Below are 21188 nucleotides of genomic sequence, written 5' to 3'. Positions count from 1 at the left end.
CCATGACTCAAGGCAGTAGAGTGCTAGCCCTGAGCAAAATAGCTCAGGGATAGTGCGCATTCCCTGAGTTCAAGCCTGCCTATCAATAACAACAATAGCAATGAAAATAGTAACTAAGCAAGACAGAAAATATGTCCCATACAAGAAAAAGATGGCACTGGAGGTCATCATTTTAGGCTAAAGCTATGTATACCCTAGGATTGAGGGCTTTCTCTCTAGGAAAGGAAATATGCTGTTGCTTAGATGAGATCATCTTCTCAAGGACAGCACTCTTGAAGCAGAAAAGAACCCTACAAGCAAGCTTTGGTTGTTTTTACTTTAATAACTGTACAAATGAACCTCAACTCTCTTAAGCACAGACTTCATAGAAGTGTAGCCCTTCTGGGGTGGTCATCCTGTGAACTTTTGTTCATACCTCCCTGTAATGAAATGTGCAGATTCCAGAGTTTTCTATGTGATTCATCATTCAATGCATTCAAACACATTCAAAAATACCTTTCTTGGCTTCCACAGTCAAGCACTGTGAGAAAACTTTATAGTGATAACAGTTATAAATCTCTGTTTTCTACTCTTCTTTCGCGGTTTTTCTGCCAGTGATTGGATGCATTGTTTTATTTTTCTCGTAAAATATTCCCATCAGAGTTATCTTTCAGAGCTGTCTGGACGTTGAACACCTTACTGAGTCTTTCCTGTTTCTGCTGCATTGGTTTATCTTCCTCTCTCTGATCAGTGTCTTCCTCAAACAATGATTCTGGTTATTTTCTTCCTTCCTGAGAAAGCCCATCAATGTCAGGTCTTTAGACATCTTTGTATATGTGTGTGTGTGAATGATTTCCCCTGACCCCTAATCCCCCATCGCTTCCTGTTTCCTAATGGTGACACTTTCTGACCACCCTGTGAATAGAAAAGGATAAACATGGAAGCTTCAACTTCCTCCTAGCAGTGAGGCTGATTCCTCCAGCCTCACAGTTCTGGAATTCTCAATGGCAGGCTCAACTCCCTTTTCTCTGGACTCTCAGAAGCACCTTTCTCTTATCACACTCTATCAGTTGCCAGATTCACAGTGATTTCCTCTGTGTCTTGAAGATCTCCCTCTTCCTTTCAGTGCTGCTAGTCAGATACCTGAACCAGATGTTCTTATCTTTCGGTAAATTGTCTCTTGTTTTCCGGTAGACCCAAAGTCTCCAGTTTCAAAATGAAAAATGTTATGTGGGAGAGGGGTGAGGTCAATAGCAGGAGAAATAGATAAATGGAGAAAGGAGGAGTGGTGGTGGGTATAATAATAGTACTCAATGTACATTGATGACAGTGGAACTGGATAGCTTAAGGGGATGGGAGGGTTTGAGATAGATGTGTGGTGGGAAGTGACAATGACAGAAGTGATGACATTGGGATGTTTTGTACTCATAGACTAACATGTTGAATTAAAACCTCTTTGAACAACTAAAGATAATTTTTAATGAACATGTAGCATTCACAAAAAATATAAATATAAACAAAGAAGAATTCAATTCTCCTTAGTTTTTCCACTACCTTAGTTGTTCACTTTTTCCTATATCCTCTCTTTACTCTCTACACTCAGTTCTCTGGTTTATGTTATTGGTAGGAAAAATCTTCCTCCAAGGAAGTCTACACACCTTGTTTTGTTCACATCTCTTTTCTTTATAAGCTGGTGGAGAGAACCTTCTCCCAATACAGTATAATAAACTGGATATATGGTATACACAGAATATCATTAGCCAAAATTCCATGGCTTAAGAGTAAACTAGATAGTGATATCCAATACAACATTGTATGATGGCATAAATATTCTGTGTACTTTTATGCTGAGCACCAGAAATGTGGCTAAAGACTCTTGAGGAAATGAACTTTTAATTTTAATTCATTTTCAGTTAATGAGTCCTATGTGGCTAGTAGCCATTGCATGAGACATCACAATTTCTGAGTCTTGGCCCAAAGATACAAAATGATACTGAAAAGAGAACCCAGATTTCCAGGGAGACAAGAAAATGTATCAGACTGGAAACGTATGTTAAGAACAATATATGTAAAGAATATTTTGCCAACACAATTAAATATTATGAAGCCTAGCCTGTCAACTTCATAAATGATTCAATTACAAATTAAGGAAAATCATGTTTCCAAATGACCTGTTGATTCTGATCCCCAATTTCAGAAGAATTGTTCAGTATATACAGTACTTGCCAAGAAATTAAATCATGCCTAATTGTAAATTAAAACAAAATGTGCTTAATCTAAGAAACAAAAATTCCTGTTCTTATATCAGTAAAATAAACTTTTGTTCTGCCTAAGAAACTATCAGCTCCAAACAGACATTGAGCCTCAATTGTGCTTTTAGTCAGGCCCACTCTCTGCTTTTTCAGGATGAAATAGGAGTATGAAATGATCCAGGTGCTGGATCCTAGCTACTCAGGAGGCTGAAATCTGAGGATCACAATTCAAAGCCAGCTGGTGCAAGAAACTCCATGAGACTCTTTATCTCCAATTAACCAACAGAAAACAGGAAGTGGTGCTGTGCTCAAAGTGGAGGGCGGATCAAGGACAGCACCCAGGCCCAGAGTTCAAGCCCCACAACCATCAAAAACAAGCAAGCAACAATAACAAAAAAAAAACCAAAAACAAGAAAGTGTGAAATGAGTCATCTGCTGGCCCACTATTTATCACCTTGCCTTTCTGCTTCACACTCATATTTATGGATAGCTTAGTCCTGTCTCCTTGTCTCCCCGTTTCATCTAACAGTTCTGAGTATTTGCACATTGGCTCATTCTTTTTTCTTTTTTCTTCCAGAACAGAAACTCCAGGTGCTGGGATTAGGGGATTCTGAAATTGCTGATTTGAATTGATCATAGTTCTTGACCTCTGGAAACTACTAGCTTTATGGGCAAAAATATTAATGGAAGGCCACAGCAAAGTGCTTTAAAGTATGGGTCTGGGCAGTAAATATCTTTCTCCATTTTTATCATAAAACATAGCATTTTTTCAAATGTCATTGTTGTATCTTTTAACTCCCTTACAAAATAGATAACTAAAAGCAGACTCTATCTATTACATAGAATCTCAGGGATCATGATGCATGGATCATCTCTGGTTTATAGCAGATAAATAAATATGTATTAAGAAGTTATAATTTTCACAATATTTTTATAGTTGACGATGACATATTTGGAGGAATATAGGCTTTGAAATTGGATCCATTTAACTTCAGTTGCTTCTTACTCTATTATTACTCAGAATCTTGGGTTCTTGGGTGCACTAAAATACAGCTCCATACTGTCGCTTTTATTCATCTGAATTCCTTGGTCCTGTTTGTTTTCTCTGTTTCAATATGTGTGAACTGAATTTTACCACTTGTTAGTGGGTTGTCAATTCACTTCAGTGTGACAGTTCTCACAAGGTAAAGTAAAAAGTGCTGTGGGTCCCAAGACTTTTCAAGAGATCACTGAGGTCAACACTGCTCTCATAACGCTGCTAGCATACTGTGTGCCGGTTTCCACTGTGTTGACATTTGTACTAATGGAACAGAATGAAATAGTGAAGCATGATTTCTCAAAGAAAATTATTGAACCATTGAGTGACAAGCAAAACCGAATGTTGTTTTTTTGTTTTTGTTTTCTTTTAATGAAACACTGGCATTGTCCTTGAGCATCTTTTGCTCAAGGCAAGCACTCTACTACTATAGCCACAGCCCCATTTCCACCCTTTATATTTTTTTTTCTGTTTTGAGTAGTGTGTTGGAGACGAGTTTCATGGACTTTCCTGGCTGGGCTGGCTTTGAACCACAATCCTCAGCCCCATCTGCTCAGGAGTCTGAACTGGAAGGCTCATTTGAACCTGTGAAGTTGACACCAGGCCAGATGGCATAGCAACCCTTTCTCAAAAAACAAAATCCCCAGATAGGCCTATTGGATTTTTAATAAAATAAGCCAGAAGTGGTGCTGTGGTTCAAGTGGAAGAGCTCTAGCCTTGAGAAAACTCTAGGACAGTGCTCAGGTCTGGACTCAAGCCCAGGACTGGCCAAAAAAAAAGTTTATTGGCAGCTGGGAACCAGTGGCTCACACCTGTGATCCTACCTACTCAGGAGACTGAGATCTGAGGATCCTAGTTCAAGGCCAGCTCAAGCAGTAAAAGTCAGTGAGTCTCTTATCTCCAGTTAACCACCAGAAAACCGAAAAATACTGCTGTGGCTCAAAATGATAGAGCGCTAACCTTGAGCAAGAAGAGCTCAAGAACAGCGCCCAGGTCCAGAGTCCAAGCCCCATGAACGACAAAAAATAATAATAATAAAATGAAATAAAAAGTTCATTGGCATAGATCCAGATTCCATGCTGCAAGTAAAATTTCCGAAACAACTCACTGAATTTTAATATTATCCTAAAGGATATCACAGTTACCTTTAAATATCTATTAGCATTCTCTTTGTTTCTCTAACTACATAAAGACATACAAATGCTTTGAGTACATTCAACCTTAATTAAAATGGGTGAAATAAGCTGTGAAATCTCAAAACATTGATCTGGTAAGAGATGAGAATAGAATAGCAGAGTCTAATCAGAAGGAAACTAGGAAAGATTGACCAATGGATATTATGGTATGCTTAGGTAGGAAAAAGTAAGTTTTAAGTGACTATAGATAACAGTCATGTTCTATATATTTTGTGAAACTATAAGAAAAGATTTTGAATGCTTTTCCACCAAAGAAATAAATATGGCTGTCTTGATTGGAACATTATACAACACACCCATTTTCAGCAAAGTACTCCACAATTATGTACCATTTTTGTGTCAATTTTTAAAGTGTTTGCATTCCTGAAAAATGCAACAAAAGATGGAGTAAAATTCAAATATTTAATTTTTATTTTTATTAATTTTCTAAGCTAGGGTGATACACAGCATGATAATATCAGGAAAAAATGAGGAAGAGTAACACCTTGCAGCAGCTCTTTCAATATAGTGCATTGTGTGGCTCAGCTATGGCATCCCCTGGGTAAGGTGTATTAAATGTATCTCAGCATGTAAGTTTCACTAATTTGTCAGAACACACCTCTATCGTAGATACAGTAACACCTGAGTGTATCTGTATGAGGCCATATGTGCTTCATATACCTAAAGTAACTTAAGCTAACCCAGTAAGAATATGAATCTGTCTGATAAGCTAGAGGAATTCAAAACAAATATAAAAAAATCTGTGTTTTCACTACATTTGTGTAAATTTTCCTTGGAATATTTTTCGTTTAGTTATACTAGCTGTGTATTGCTTGCTGACTCCTATAATCATAGCTACTTGGAAGGCTAAGATCTGAGGATTGTGGTTCTCAGCCAGCCTGAAAATCTGTTGAGACTCTTATCTCCAAATAGCCACCAAAAAGCCAGAAATGTAGCTGTAGCTCAAGTGATAGAGTGTTAGCTTTAAGCAAAAATAAAATTCTGTGACAATACTCAGGCCCTGAATTTAAGCCACAGGACAGGTGTGTGTGTGTGTGTGTGTGTGTGTGTGTGTGTGTGTGTGTGTGTGTGTGTGTGTGTGCATATAGAGATGAATTCATTATTAATTATTTTCTTTTATAATATGATCATCATAATTCTCATAAACCAAGATACTTCAGAGTAATTAGGAATTCTTTTTTTTTTTTTTTTTTTTTTGCCAGTCCTGGGCTTTAGCTCAGGGCCTGAGCACTGTCCTTGGACTTTCTCAAGGCTAGAGCTCTACCACTTGAGCCTCAGCACCACTTCCGGCTTTTTTCTATGTATGTGGTACCGAGGAATCAAACCTGGGTCTTCATGCATGCTAGGCAAGCACTTTAACCACTAGGCCAAACTCCCGGCCCCTAATTAGGAATTCTTAAGAAAGAATTTCTGAGACAAAAATGTTTGAGAACCACTGGCATAATGAACTGTAAACAGCATTTAAAAAATAAAATGGGGGCCGGGAGTTTGGCCTAGTGGTAGAGTGTTTGCCAGCATGCACAAAGATCAAGGTTCTATTCCTTGTTACCACATACGTAGAAAAAGCTGAAAGTGGTGCTGTGGTGCAAGTTGTAGAGTGCTAGCCTTTAGAAAGCCCAAGGACAGTGCTTAGGCAGTGAGTTCAAGCCCCAGGACTGACAAAAATAATTAAAGTAAAATAAAAATTAAAATGAATTATAAAATAATCTTATATTTCAATGACACTTGACATTAACTTTAAACGTTACATTATTATATATGATACAGGCAAATACAATCTAATTCATGCTTTATTTCAATTATCAAGATACAAGTATGTGTAATGAGCATGTACTGAGTCCCAAGATAAAATGTCTGCTTTACTCTTTTCTTTTGTATTGGTGATCAAATATCCTGTGATAGATTAGATTCTTCCACTTTCCAGCTGAAGCCCTGCATTATCAATTGTACTCATCTTCCCAGAACTGAATAAATGGTGGTACCAAAGTTTATCACTGTGTCATCTCAAATAAAGGGTAAGGAAGACACAACAAAAATTAATTGACGGGCCAGGAGTTTGGCCTAGTGGTAGAGTGCTTGCCTAGCATGCATGAAGACCCAGGTTCAATTCCTCGGTACCCCACATACATAGCAAAAAGCCAGAAGTGGTGCTGAGGCCCAAGTGGTAGAGTACTAGTCTTGAGACAGGCCAAGGACAGTGCTCAAGCCCTGAACCCAAGCCCAGGACTGGCAAAAAAAAAAAAAAAAACAAGATGTCCCCAAGCTGTTCTTTTATGTAACACCTTTTATCTCTGGCATGTACTGTGGCCTAGAATCTTCTTAACATAGGATATAGCCTGGTAGCTACAATTAATCTATTCCCACAGAACCAGAGATAGAGGTCTGAAGTAAAAGGATGTCCAAATTGTGACATTATTGCAAGAATATCCTTCATGGGCATTTTTCAAGGTCCACATCTAACAAATCAAACCAAGATAAGTTTACATCAAGAATTTATCTCTTGCCCAGCACGGTGGCTCATGCTTGTAATCCTAGTTACTCAGGAGGCTGTGATCTGAGTATCAAGGTTCAAATCCAGCCCAGGCACTAAAGGACCTAAGACTTTTATCTCCAATTCACCTCTAGAAAACGGGAAGTGGAGCTTGGCTCATGGGTAGGGCAGTAGCCTTGAACTAAAGAGCTCAGTTCAAGCCCCATGATCCACTAAAAAAAAAAAAAAAAAGAATCAATGTCTTCTTGGTGACCTCACCGCAGATATAAAATGAGCATAAGAAGACTAAAACAATGAAAAAGACAATTAGTTAGGAACTTTAGGAGCCAAATAACCTCAGGAAGAGGATGATGAATTCCTTATGATTTGTTTTTGTTTTTTGTCTCATTGATTTAATGCTGAAGACCTTCCTCACAGCAATATCAACAGAAGCGGATAAAAATCACTCATAAAAACCTGCTCTGTCTAGACAAAGGACCAGAAAAGGGGCATCTCAGAAAGGGCATGAGAGTTTACTTGTATAATTCTGGCGAGACTGAGATCACCAGGACTATGGTCCAGGACAGCTCATAAGAACCCCCGTCTCAAAGGAAACAAACTATCATCCTGGTACATGCCTGTCATATCAGCTATGACAAGGGAAAAAATAGGATTGTTGTCCAGGCACAGACCTAGGCAAAAAATGATTGCCCATCTCAAAAATAATCCATGAGCAATGGACAACAGCTTAGGGTTAGAGTGCCTCCCTAGCAAGCATGAACCCTGATTTCTCTAGGGGTGCAAAAAAGCATAAAAGAAAGCAAGGGAAAGAAAGAAAGAAAGAAAGAAAGAAAGAAAGAAAGAAAGAAAGAAAGAAAGAAAGAAAGAAAGAAAGAAAGAAAGAAAGAAAGAAAGAAAGAGAGAGAGAAGAAAGAGAGAAAGAGAGAAAAAGAGAGAGAAAGAAAGAGAGAAAGAGAGAGAGAAAGAAAGAAAGAAAGAAAGAAAGAAAGAAAGAAAGAAAGAAAGAAAGAGAGAGAGAGAGGAAGGGGGAGGGAGGAAGGGAGAAAGAGGAAGAGAGGGAGGGAGGGAAAGGAAAGGAAGATAAGACTGAAAAACAATTAAAACAGAAATGTTATATGCAATAACTATTCAAGTCAGATGTCACAGAGAAACTCATGGAAACAAGGCAGCAAAGGGCCAGTAAGAGCCCACACTTTTATGTCCACTTCCTTTTTGAGGTGCTAACCATGGACCTGAGCCACTATATCCCAGTAGTGTGGAATGATGTCAGACAGATGACAGCAAACAACAGCAACTCCCATTCATATCAGAAGCCAGGAATCCCCTTCCTTTGCACTCTAAGTGGGAAACTAATGGGGAAACCTGACTTCCACCCAAACTAGACAGTCGAGAGGCACCACTCCACCTCCCAACAGGGGAAGTCCTAAGAGAGGCCCGATAGGGGGTCAGAAGTTTTACAACTCCCTTATGACAATGACACACCCCACCAACTCAGTGGAGGCTACCTGAGGAGAAGCATTCTATCTCAGCTAGTGAAGCAAAGATCCTGTTTTCACATCTGCAGGGGGGAATAAAGGCTTTTCTCCATCAGTAGAAGCTAATGGGAGAACCTTTAATCCCCCAAATGAAGCATCGTGCCCACTCATAAAGCAGCATTAGAGAACAGAAATAAGTGCAGGAGCTCATAGGACGATAAATTATTTTTTGTGGATACAATGAAAACAGATTTTATTTTTTACATATTGGACATAAATATTTGTAACCATCTGGAGTCTATTTGAGACATGTTTTAATATTTTTTTAAAACTTACTATACCCAGAACAAGAAATCCTCAAATGAAGTAAAACAATGCAATAAATGTTGAATCAATATCAACTCTGAAATAATTTTTTTTGGCCAGTTGTGGGGCTTGAACTCAGGGCCTGAGCACTGTCCTTAGACATCTCTCAAGGCTAAAGCTCTACCACTTGAGCCACAGCATCACTTCCAGCATTTTTTCTATGTATGCGGTACCAAGGAATCGAACCGAGGTCTTCATGCATGCTAGGCAGGCACTCTACCACTAGGCCAAACTCCTGGCCTCGCTGAAATAATTTTTGAAGTAGTAATCATAAAAATACTTTTCTATACCAATAACAAATACGCTCAAGATAAAGTCTCAGTAAAGAAAATAAAAATAAAAATAAGCAGACTATAAAAACCAATTTTAAAAAGAACTCAATAAATGGGCTCAATAAGCCGAGGGAGTAGACAAGGGAAAGAATCAATGAGTAGAAAGCTGTAACAATACACATCCAGAGTATGAACAATAAAAAATATGTTAAAGTTAAGGTACACATAGCCACAGGACACATAGGATAATGACCAAAGGAGAGGAGAAAGAAGGCAACTCTGCTAGCTCTACAACAGACATGAGCCTTATATCTAAAATATATCTACAGCTCAAAAAATTGAATCTCTCAAAAACAAAGCCTCATAGAAACAATCATCTTATTAAAAGGTGGGCTAAAGACTTAAAGAGAGACTTCTCTGAAGAGGAAATAAAAATGGCCTATAGACACATGAAGAAATGCTTGACATCTCTGGCTATAAAAGAAATGCAAATCAAAACAACTTTGAGATTCCACCTCACTCCAGTTAGAATGGCCATGATCAAGAAATCTAATAACAACAGATGCTGGAGTGTATGTGACCAGAAGGAATCACTATGCTGTTAGTGGGAGTGCAAACTTGTTCAACCACTCTGGAAAGCAGTATGGCCATTCCTCAAAAGACTAAACATAGAGCAATTCCAGTCCTTGGCATTTACCCAAATGTCCATAAACACAGACATTCTAAACCTACTAGCACAACTATGTTCACTGCAGCACTATTCACTATAGCTAAGGTATGGAACCAATCCAGATGCCTCTCAGTAGGTGACTGGACAAACAGACATGGTGTGCACAATGGAATTCTATGCTGCCCTCAGAAAGAATGGCATTAGTCCATTCAAAAGGAAATGGAAACACTTGGAAAAAATCATATTAAGTGAAATAAGCCAGACCCAAAGAAACATAGGCTCCATAGTTTCCCTCATTTGTAATCATTACTATATGTCTAGGAGTTTTCTAGCAGAGGATCATAATAGCTCAAAAGCTATGTACATATGGCCATATAGGATGAAGGTAAATAAAATGAATTCCAGGACATGGAAACAAGAGGTTTATCTTTGTGATTGTTGTTCTTAATGTACTATGTGAAGTTATTTCTTCTTTTTTCCCCTTCTGGTTTATCTCATATTGTTACTATACCTGACTTTAGTACTTGGTATATTGTATATATGTTTAACTGTTTATTTGAAATAGGGAAGGGAAGGGGAAAAACAAGATGATTGGAAAGGGGTGGAGGAATGGAAAGTCAGAGAAAAATATGGAAAGGGGTATCACTCTTCAAGATATAATGTATCCATCATCTAGTGTATGTAACTGTCACCACTCTATAAATCACCCTGACAATAATTTTTTTTATTTTTTTATTGTAGTTAGTAAAAGGGTTACATGATATTTGCCAGATAGAAGGTGTATTAATTCACATACATTGATACCCTTTCACATGTCTTGGTACCCATTTCCCTCCCCCCCACACCCCCCACCCGTCTTGGTTTTCCCCCCTTCCCTATCAAATTTCAAATAGCCAAATACAAATAAATTCAATATATCAGATAACAAAGTGAGATACTATACCAATATGAGATAACCAAGGGACAGCAAAGGAGATGAGAGACAACATAGTACATTAAGGACAACAATCATTCATTATATGGCTTTTGTTTCAATATCCTGGAGGTCCTTTCAATTAGCTTCACATTATATGGCCTTATGTATCAAGATTTTGCTCTATTGCAAATCTCTGCTAGTAGAGCCCAAGGTTTCTACTGATTATGACGAATGAGGGAAACCATTGAGCCTAAGTTCCTTTGAGTCTGGCTTACTTCACTTAATATGATTTTTTCTAAGTCTTTCCATTTCCTAACAAATGGGTCGATGTCCATTCTTTCTGACAGCAGCATAGAATTCCATTGTGTACAAATACCACAACTTGTTGATCCACTCATCAACTGAGGGACATCTAGGTTGGTTCCATATCTTTGCTATGGTGAATAGTGCTGCAATGAACATTGTTCTGCTAGTGGGTTTAGTATGTCCTTGTTTCTGGATGGTTGGGTAAATGCCAAGTAGTGGAATTGCTGGGTCATAGGGGAGTTCTATGTTTAGCCTTTTGAGGCACTGCCACACTGCTTTCCATAGTGGTTGAATGAGTTTGCACTCCCACCAACAGTGTAGTAGTGATCCCTCCTGGCCACATCCCCTCCAGCATCTGTTGTCATTCGTTTTCCTGATCCTGGCCATTCTAACTGGAGTGAGGTAGAATCTTAGAGTTGTTTTGATTTGCATTTCTTTTATGACCAGAGATGTTGAGCATTTCTTCATGTGTCTATAGGCCATTTTTGTTTCTTCTTCAGAGAAGACTCTCTTTAAGTCTTTGGCCCATTTTTTAATGGGATGGTTGTTACTTTGGAGGTTAGTTTTGGAGTGATTCAATTTTTTGAGTTGTTGATATATTTTAGATATGAGGCCTTTGTCCATTGTTTGGTTGGTGAAGATCTTCTCCCACTCTACAGGCCTGAAGACCAATGAAATAGAACTGAGGACCCAGATATTAAACCACAGACCTATGGCCACCTAATCTTTGACAAGGGAGCCAAAAAAATAGAATGGAAGAAAGACAGCCTCTTCAACAAGTTGTGCTGGCAGAACTGGTTAAGCACCTGCAGAAAACTAAAGCTGGATCCTTCTTTGTCACCTTGCACTAGAATTAACTCCAAGTGGATCAAAGACCTGGAGGTAAAAGCTGACACAATGAAAACTTTACAGGAAGGAATAGGAGATAGACTAGGCCTCTTTGGCACAGGTCGAAACTTTCTTAATAAGGACCAAGAATCACAACAAATCAGAGAAAGTCTGGATAAGTGGGACTGCATTAAACTGCAGAGCTTTTGTATGGCAAAGGACCCTGACAATAATTTTAAAACAATAACAATTAAAAAAGATAGCTCTGACAAAATACTCATAAATAATAGCTATAACCATTATAAATTTGGCAAAAAAGAAATCAATAAATAAAATAAACAATGCAGTTTTTCATATATTTTATTGTAATTAATAGAGGGTTACATTATATTCACCAGATAGAAAGTGCATTACTTCACATACATTGATACTCTTTCTCATGTCTTGGTTCCCATTTCCCTCCCCCCATCCACACTCCTCATCTTGTTTTCCTCCCTTCCCTATCCGACTTCAAATAACCAAATATGCATACATACAATATATCAGATAACCAGGAGAAATACTGTAACAATATGAGATAGCCAAGGAACAGCAAAAGAGATGAGAGATAACATAGTACATTAAGGACAACAATCATTCATTAAACCCTGTAGTTTTGATCCCAAAGAGGACCAGCTTAAAGTCTACCCAAAGATATAATCATCAAATTTCTAAAAACTAAAGAATAGGAAGCTCATTGTCTAAAGGGAATTTTACCAAAACAGAGTCCTTGTCTGAAATACAACTATAGCAAAACATTGCTTGGGGTGAGACTCAAGAGGAAGAGGACTTGTCTAAAGAGTGTGAGCCCTTGAAGAAAAAAAAAAAAAGACCAGGGCAGATTTGGTACCACTGACTGTTTAAATAAGTTGTTTTCTTCTTCAACATGGTTATGTGTTTTTGAATATGAAATCACAATATAGACGTAATGAATGGAAGAATCATTGAGGAAGAGGGAATGGGAAAGGTAATTGCATGGCAGGCCCAGCCCTGAAGGAGCCATCTGGAGAGGCTGCACTTGACTGTGCAGAGCCATCAGGATGTCGACAGCTGCTGCTGCCCTGAGTGGAGTTTGCCAAAGAGCGGAAAGCTCAGAAGTCCTTTTAAAGCGGAATTGGAGGGCTGGACTTCAGTTCACAAGCTACTACCTACTTCCCTTTATGTGGGCTTCCATCTCCTGGGGGGAAATATTCTGACTTTTCAAGAATGCATTTGCACTAATCCTTTCCCTTATGTTCCCTTATTTTATGAAAAGCAAACAAAAGAATGCTCACTTTTTTTCTTGTGGAAAAGATAACATCAGAATACATACCAAAGGTTAATGTTGCTAGAGTACTTACCACATGTCAGACTCCGTAAGCACTACTCTTCCAATTTCCTAGGTGCTTTACAATGTATACCCTACAATTAAACACAATTTGCAGAAGACAGGAGTGAGCAATGTGGTCCCCTTGGTCTTGCAACCAGATACTGCTGTGACTGGGTACCAAGTACTTTGAAGTCAGTAACAGCCATATTCACAAGACACTATGTTGGACATGAACTTTCTAACCTGGGAAGGGGTGGGAGAAGGGAAAATGGGAGAAAAGCATAGGAAGAGGTAATAATGTTGGAGAAGTAATGTACTCATTACCTTACGAATGTAACTGTAGCCCCTTATACATCAGTCTGCTAGTAAAATAAATTTTTTTAAAAAGGCATAATTGCCATGAGACCTCTTTTTTTTTTCTTTCTTTTTGCCAGGCCTGAGGCTTAAACTCAGGACCTGGGCACTGTCACTAGCCTTTTTGTGCTCAAGGCTAAAGCTCCACTGCTTGAGCCCCAGCTCCACTTCTGCCTTTTTCTAGGTAGTTCATTGGAGATGAAAGTCTCAGGGACTTTCCTGCCTAGGCTACCTTCAAACAGTGATCCTCAGAATTCAGCCTCTTGAGTAGCTAAAGGCATGAGCCACCCAGGCTCAGCCAAGGGCCCTCTTTCAGTCCTACGCCTTTTTTTCTAATGGCTGTGTTGTTTACTGAATTCATCACTGTTGTACTTTGTTTACCTAGCTAACATGATCTGTACTCTGAGTAGTACATAGTCTATAAACCTGGCAGCTTCTGTTAAATAGTAATGCCAGCAAACCCATGGTTTCAGAGGGCAACTGTGTTATCTGCCCAAGTCACGAAATCCCCCTAGGTCTTTGGGAAACTCGGAGTTAGATTCAATTATCTTTGAGCTCAAGGACTCTGCTGTTGATTTTCCATTCTGCGATAAAGTACAGACAGCACAGATGCTCCCAGCATATAATTGATTAAATCTCAGTCAATCATTTTTGTTCATGAATATGTAAGTCCAGAAGGATGCTAATAAATACAAAAATATAAAGAAACAAATTATTCCCATCAAATTTACTTTTATACGCCTAGGAAAATAAAAGAAAGATAGGCCCAACAAGGAAAATAATCAGTATTTGTGCTGAAATATGTAAGACATTCAATGTACACTATTGAAGAAGACCACCCTAAAACATTAAGAACATTCACACTATTATAGAACCATTTCCTCACTGAGCTCTCTCTCCCCCGTCCTCCCTCCTGAGGTACTGGTGACTGGTTGTATTCCACTTCTGTGTCTAAATAGACGATGCTAAGAATCATCTATAAAAACATCCATACAGGGCTGGGAGTTTGGCCTAGTGGTAGAGTGGTTGCCTAGCATGCATGAAGACCTGGGTTCGATTCCTGGGTACCACATACATAGAAAAAAGCCAGAAATGGTGCTGAGGCTCAAGTGGTAGAGCTCTAACCTTGAGAAAGTCCACGGACAGTGCTCAGGCCCTGAGCTCAAGCCCATGACTGGCAAAAAAAACAAAACAAAAAAAAATCCATACAATACTTGTCTTTTGTGGCTGGCTTAATGTCTTCAATGCACACCATGCTGAAATTTTCATTCTTTTTAAAAACTGAATAATACTTTATCCTTATATGCTTCATTTGGTCATTCATTTATTGATAGGCACTTGCAACTTGCTATCTTTGGCTATGGTAGATATTTCTGCTATGAATAATAGTACCCCCCCCAAAGAAGAGAAAAAGGGGGGTTTCTTCTTTTTGGGCAGGGAGAGATACTTAGAAGTGTCACTGCTGCATCATGCGGTAATGATGAGGAACTACCATTTCCCACAATGTTATGTCACTTTACCTTGTAATAATGTACAAGGTTCTCTGTTCATCCGTCCCATGACTTGTTATTTTCTGGTGTTTGTTTTTTGTTTTCATTGAGTTGTTTCATTTTAGGTAATAGTTATCCTCCTCACTGCTGTGAAATACTTTCTTGTGGTTTTGATTTGCATTTCCTATTGAGTGGTGATATTGAGCAACTTTTCATGGGTTCATTACCTATTTATTTTTAAAAAATCTTCTTTGAAGAAATGTTTATTTAATGACTCTGCACAGTTTCAAATCATACCATTTCTGCTTGCTTTTCTGTTATTAAATTTCAAGAATTCCTTATATGTTCTGGATATCTTTCCCAAAAACATAAGACTTGAAAATTATTTTTCATGTCAGTGAGTGTGCTTTACTCTGTTGATAGTGTACTTTGATGGCCAAAGGTTTTGTGTGTGTGTGTGTGTGTGTGTGTGTGTGTGTGTATGTGTGCCTTCTTTTTTAGTACTAGAGTTTGGACTTAGATATTTGTATTTACTAGACAACTGCTCTACCATTTGAACCTTTGTCTGAAGTTCATTTCTTAATCTTAGTATGATACAATTTATATAAATTTTCATATTGTTGTTGTATTTATGGTGTTACATTTAAAGTAATATTAACAAACTCAATGTTATGAAAGTTGATAATTTCTTTGTTGCATTTACAGTCTTCTGAGTTATTTTTTGTACATGGCATAAGATAAAGATACTCTTCTTTTTTTCTTTTTTACATGAATGTAAAAATTATTTGTTGAAAAAGTTATCCTTTTCCCATTGATTTTTTTCATACTTGTTAAAAATGTTGACTATATGTACACAAAAGTTAATTTCTCGTCTCTGTTTTATGCCATTGATCTTAGAGATTTTCTTCTTTTAACACCACACGGCAATGTTCATTTATAGGAAGCTCAGAAGTTAGAAAACATGAGATCTTCAATTTTGTTCTTCTGTTTTGAGATTGTTCTGGTTATATAGAGGAAAAAAGGAAGAAAATGAATTTAAAAGCACCACAAATTTTTTTGTCACCATGGCAGTAAGAAAAGAGATCTCAAAAAGAAGAAAGTAACTGTGGTGAAGGTCTTTATTTTTACAAAGGATGGCCGGTATACAACGGGAGGTGCTGTTTCATTTCTCTCCTTCACTGAAACTAGGTTAGAATTATCGGTCTTTCTAAATGAAAACCAAAACAATGGAAATCAACTGAAGAGAAAATTAAATATTGAATTTGGGAAAGCTATTCATTGATGTTCACCAGAAAATCATTTCTTTCAGTTGTCAGAAAAGGGGTTTTTCACTGGACATGGACAATGACCATGGTGAAAGCCAAATATAGAAGAACATTTAGGATGGGATTTGACTCAAAAATAACAGTAGTGTATATCTTACATGAGATTTTTAATGAATAAACAAGCTTAGAACAACAATATTGTAATCTAACCTCTCTGGAGTGTTCTTTCTCTACTAAAGTAAAAGCTTATAGCCATAGCTCTATTTTTTTTTTCATTTCCCTTGAGCTTGCTGCTTTCTCTAATTAAGGGAGATAGTAACAGCATTTAGCTTTCATCTAATCTGGCTTCAGGTAATTATGGTTCACTGTGGCTGTTACAAGTGATAGTGAGCAATATAGAGAAAAAAACCTCATTTTAGGCTTTGAAACTCTGCTACAGGGTAGTCAAGATACATTTGCGAAGCAATCAGATTCCTTAATGAGAAGGTTGAATTCGGTCTAAGAAATGCATATCAGGCTCTCTTTACACTGTAATTCCAAACCTATTCCCCAATAACCTGCTCAGTTAACTCTAGATACCACAGCAATTCCAGCACCTCCTATGTATCCCACACAGAGTTAATATTAATTTGTATAATCCGTGAAATATTTCATACATTGTCTTGTATTATTAAAATAATTTTAAAGAACATTACATAATAACAATATATAACTATATAATGATGTTTCAAAAATTATTTTGAGCACATTTACATGTATGTATGTGTATATGTATAAATAAATATATATGTATATACATATAGCTATGCATATGAATATGTATATATGCTCTTTGGTCCTGTTATGTGTTTCTAGCCTTGCCTTGAAGTAAGGAGACTGAGCTTTATTGCCATCCTGGTGCCTCTTGCTGGGTTGAAGGTGAACTAGAAAAATTCTGCTTCAGAAAAATGCAGATACCATAGCCTTAGGAAAGCTTTGGGTAGAGAATGCTCTGCTTCTGCCTTGCTTACCTCCCTAAATGGCTTGAATCACCTCTAAGAGTTCCCCTAGGTGAAAGGTTGAGGCTTATCTCCCCAACATGGAAAAGTTCTGGTGCCTGAGTTTGTACCTGAGTATGTCCATATAAGGTCTGCTTTTGTTAAGGATTTGTCTCCACCCAGAGCATGTGTTGTTGTCTTGAAAAGCTTTGTGCAAGCTTTGTTCCTGGCCACTGGCCTTTGAGATGGAAGTCTACCATGCAATCACTGGACTTTTAATAAAGGTTCACAATTCAATCTTTCAAAATATGGCTTGTTTTCTCACCATACAACAGCCTGTTCAAAAGTAAAGATTATTTCTTAAGTTTTTCTTTCAATCATAGGTTTTAATCTTTTCATTCTATCCTTTCTTTCTAGCAAATTTGTAATACAAATCCTTGTCTATCTATACACAACTAATTTCTAATAACCTCAACTCACATCTCCCTTAGTAGCTCAAAGTTCTGCCTCTCTCTCTCTCTCTCTCTCTCTCTCTCTCTCTCTCTCTCTCTCTCTCTCTCTCTCTCTCTCTCTCTCCCTCTCTCTCATTCTATATGAGTCAATGACCATCTAAAATTCAACAAATCCAACCTAATACCATCATCTCTTTCTACTCTGAACTTCACACATAGTTAATATTTATAGTGTTGTGGCAAGTTACTATGTAGTAAATGACATCAGAATATGCCACCCTAAAATATGCATTGAATTATGTTAAGCTACAGAGATTGAGAATTAACAAACACAGAAATAAGCTTTCTGGAAACTTCATCACATTAAAAGCAGGAACTACTGGGAGATAAATCCCCATATGTTCCACTAAGGTAGAACAAAGTCAGTAAAATCTACCCAACTCTTTCTCTAGAGGAGATTTACTTCCTTTTTCTACTGATGAAAAGACTACTCAGACTTGTACAGAATAAACTTGTATCATGAACTTCCTTATTTCCTATTTGTTTTCCTAACAATCCCTTTGTCTTTCACAATGTAACTTTTGTGTTCTCACCTAGCATCTTTTCCTCTCTTTGGATTTTCACTAAGCTTGTAGGTGTCTAACCCTAGCCATTTAATGGTCTCTTGATACATACCAATAAACTCTGCTTTTCTGTTAATAGTGGAATAGGGTTAGAGAAGCACAAATGGATGAAATCTCAGAGCCTCAATCAATCTTATCCATTTCATTCCATTCTCATTTCTTTTGATCTTCCTGTAAGTTGCAGGTACTGTGGTTGATACTATTGCACATACCCCTGTGGAAAATACTCCACTTTCTGTACGATTTCATCTTTTCTAACCTACGACTCATCTATATAATGTAATGACATTCATCTTTAAATGTGCTCGCTGTATCATTCCACTTAGAAACAACAGAACTGGGACCTTTTCAATAAAAGAATGGCTGCAGACGTTGATGTAGTATACAAATAGAATAAGTGGGTCACACACAATGGTCTGTTTTGTGTAATACAGTGAAGGAGAGCATATCTGGTGATACAGTTATTACAGAGCTCACCATGAGGTGTCTTTTGAAGTGTGTAGCTGATTCTTGTTCTGTACTCTCAAATACTCTGTGGAAGGTCAGGATTTCACTGGCTAGCTCCCTATTTCGGGGTAATTTGCAGCATGCTTCTCACAAGTAACCCCTCCCCCTCCCTGATGTGACTTTCAGCCCATAGAGCATATTTTCATGAGAAAGAGACATCTGTAGCTCTGCCATTACCCAGGCGTCACCTCAGCATTCCTTTCTACCTAGCAAATTCTTTTTTGAAAAAGAATTCATTTAATCCCTTTTTAGTGTGACCCAATATGTTTTCACAAATGGGATATTTTTCTCAAATGTGGCATTCATAACAGTCTTGTGTAGGTTTTTGTGGCATGAGTAAATCAAATAGAGAACCTCACCATTTTGACAGTCTGATTTAACTGGACCGTTTTAAAGCAACTGGGGGCAGCAAGGGCAACACAGACAAGACGACCAAAGAATTTTTTAAGCTGCTCCAGTGAAACCACATGTTTATCCACACAGACAACCTCAATCACCTGACAAACTCTGAATGTAATTATAATCCCTGTTTTCAGCGATTTCATTGGAGATTTTAAAGATAAATTATGCTATGCCTACCAAAAGAAATATTTGTGGCTGGCATGCGCCTGCATAATCAAAATTCATTTTTCTTACTTATAATCACTACACCATCTAGTTAAAACAAAACAAGACAGGGCTGGGAGTTTGGCCTAGTGGTAGAGTGCTTGCCTAGCATGCATAAAGACCCAGGTTCAATGCCTCAGTACCATATACATAGAAAAAAAACAGAAGTGGTGCTGAGGCTCAAGTGGTAGGTAGAGCTCTAGCCATGAGAAAGTCTAAAAACAGTGCTCAGGCCCTGAGCCCAAGCCCAGAACTGGCAAAAAAAAAAAAAAACAAGACAGGCACCAGTGGCTCACATTTGTAATCCTAAACTACACCGGAGGCTGAGATCTGAGGATCTCAGTACAAAGTCAGCCCAGGCATAAAAAGTCCGTGAGCTCTTGTCTCCAATTAACCACCAGAAAACCCAAAGTGGCGCTGTAGCTAAAGTGGTGGAGCGATATCCTTGAGCTGAAGAGCTCAGGGACAATGCCCAGGCCCAGAGTTCAATCCCCATGACCGACAAAAAAACAAACAAACAAACAACAACAACAACAACAAAAACCAGAGAGCATGTCTGGGTGAATACCAGACATGATGGTTTGGTTAATTTCATAGAAAGCCTGATTCACTGAACTTAATTGAAGGCATCTTACATTATTGGTTTTTCTATGTAAGCATCAAGATACAAATAAACAATTGTGTTTCATGTAGAATAATGAGCTCAGAATCTATTTATTTAAACAGAAGTTTGGCTTAAAGAGATTAGGTTTGACCAGACTTTCAACCAAAATATGTTCAACAGCCATTCAAATCGTAATTTGATGGCTTTCTGTTTGATAATATAGTCTTTAGTTTGCCAGGGCTTAATCTTCTGAAGATATACTGTTGTCTACTCGAGGATTACAGATAACCAAGAAAATATGCTTACTAAATAGCCAGTTAGCAATTTCCAAGCTAAGTAAGAGATAAGAGAAATTCTTTCAAAGTTTCCAGTTAACTCTCAAGCTTCCTGGCTAATGTAAAGGGAAGAATGGAGGTATAGATTACTGGAAGTCAACAAGTTTCTTTATTGCCAGTACAACTACAACTAGAGGTTGGACAATGCCAAGACTTTGGGTAGTTCATCGCTGTATTTTTTCTCAACTGAATCCATCAAAGAGCTCTTAGGAGTCTGGATCTCAAGAATGAAGCTTTTCCAGACTGCAGTTGTATACTGGTGGCTTTAACATCTGTCGTGACTCTATGATGCATTATCCTAATGGGAGATACCATAACTTTTACATTTATGGATATCACCCAAATATTCCATGAACTTCCTAGCAGAGTAAGCCAAGCCCTTTGTGGGTCCGCTTGTAACATAACTGGGTGCCAGAGGCAGTATGCTAGGATTCAGACCACAGAGTCACCAGGTGCAAAGCATAGAGATTGTCAAGTTTTGCAGACACCTATCTAGAAATCTTGTCATCAGGGTTGTGGCTTACAGAGACATTTTCTGAAATGCCTTTTGGGTCCTTCTCCAAGTATCTTGATGAATAAATCCTAGTTTCCTTCCATTCATGTGGGCATTATTAACAAATGGTCACTTGGCTATACTTCTTAGTATTCTCAAAGTGCCGTGTTTTGTTCTTTCATAGAAAAAAAAGACCAAAAGATTCCAAAATCTTTCCTTTCTGCTTTTATTTTAATCATTGATATTGTCTTTAAATCATTTATTTCTTTCTTACCCAAAGAAAAAAATGTAGCCCTATAACTGTCTTTTCTGTTTACAAACTTTATTCTACCCCAGGTCATTGCTTT

At 37.9% G+C, this 21188-nt stretch overlaps 1 pseudogene; it reads right to left on the bottom strand.

Annotated features, from left to right (window-relative positions):
- Positions 1 to 19348, bottom strand: part of LOC150059713 (thioredoxin-dependent peroxide reductase, mitochondrial pseudogene) — a 52138-nt pseudogene extending 32790 nt beyond the window's left edge.
- Positions 19349 to 21188: the final 1840 nt, after the last annotated feature.

This window comes from Megascapheus bottae, chromosome 8 (genome assembly GCF_031878675.1).
Source record: "Megascapheus bottae isolate mThoBot1 chromosome 8, mThoBot2.hap1, whole genome shotgun sequence".
Lineage (NCBI taxonomy): Eukaryota > Metazoa > Chordata > Mammalia > Rodentia > Geomyidae > Megascapheus > Megascapheus bottae.
The sequence above is the reverse complement of the archived record's forward strand: the minus strand, read 5'-3'. Positions and strand labels throughout refer to the sequence as shown.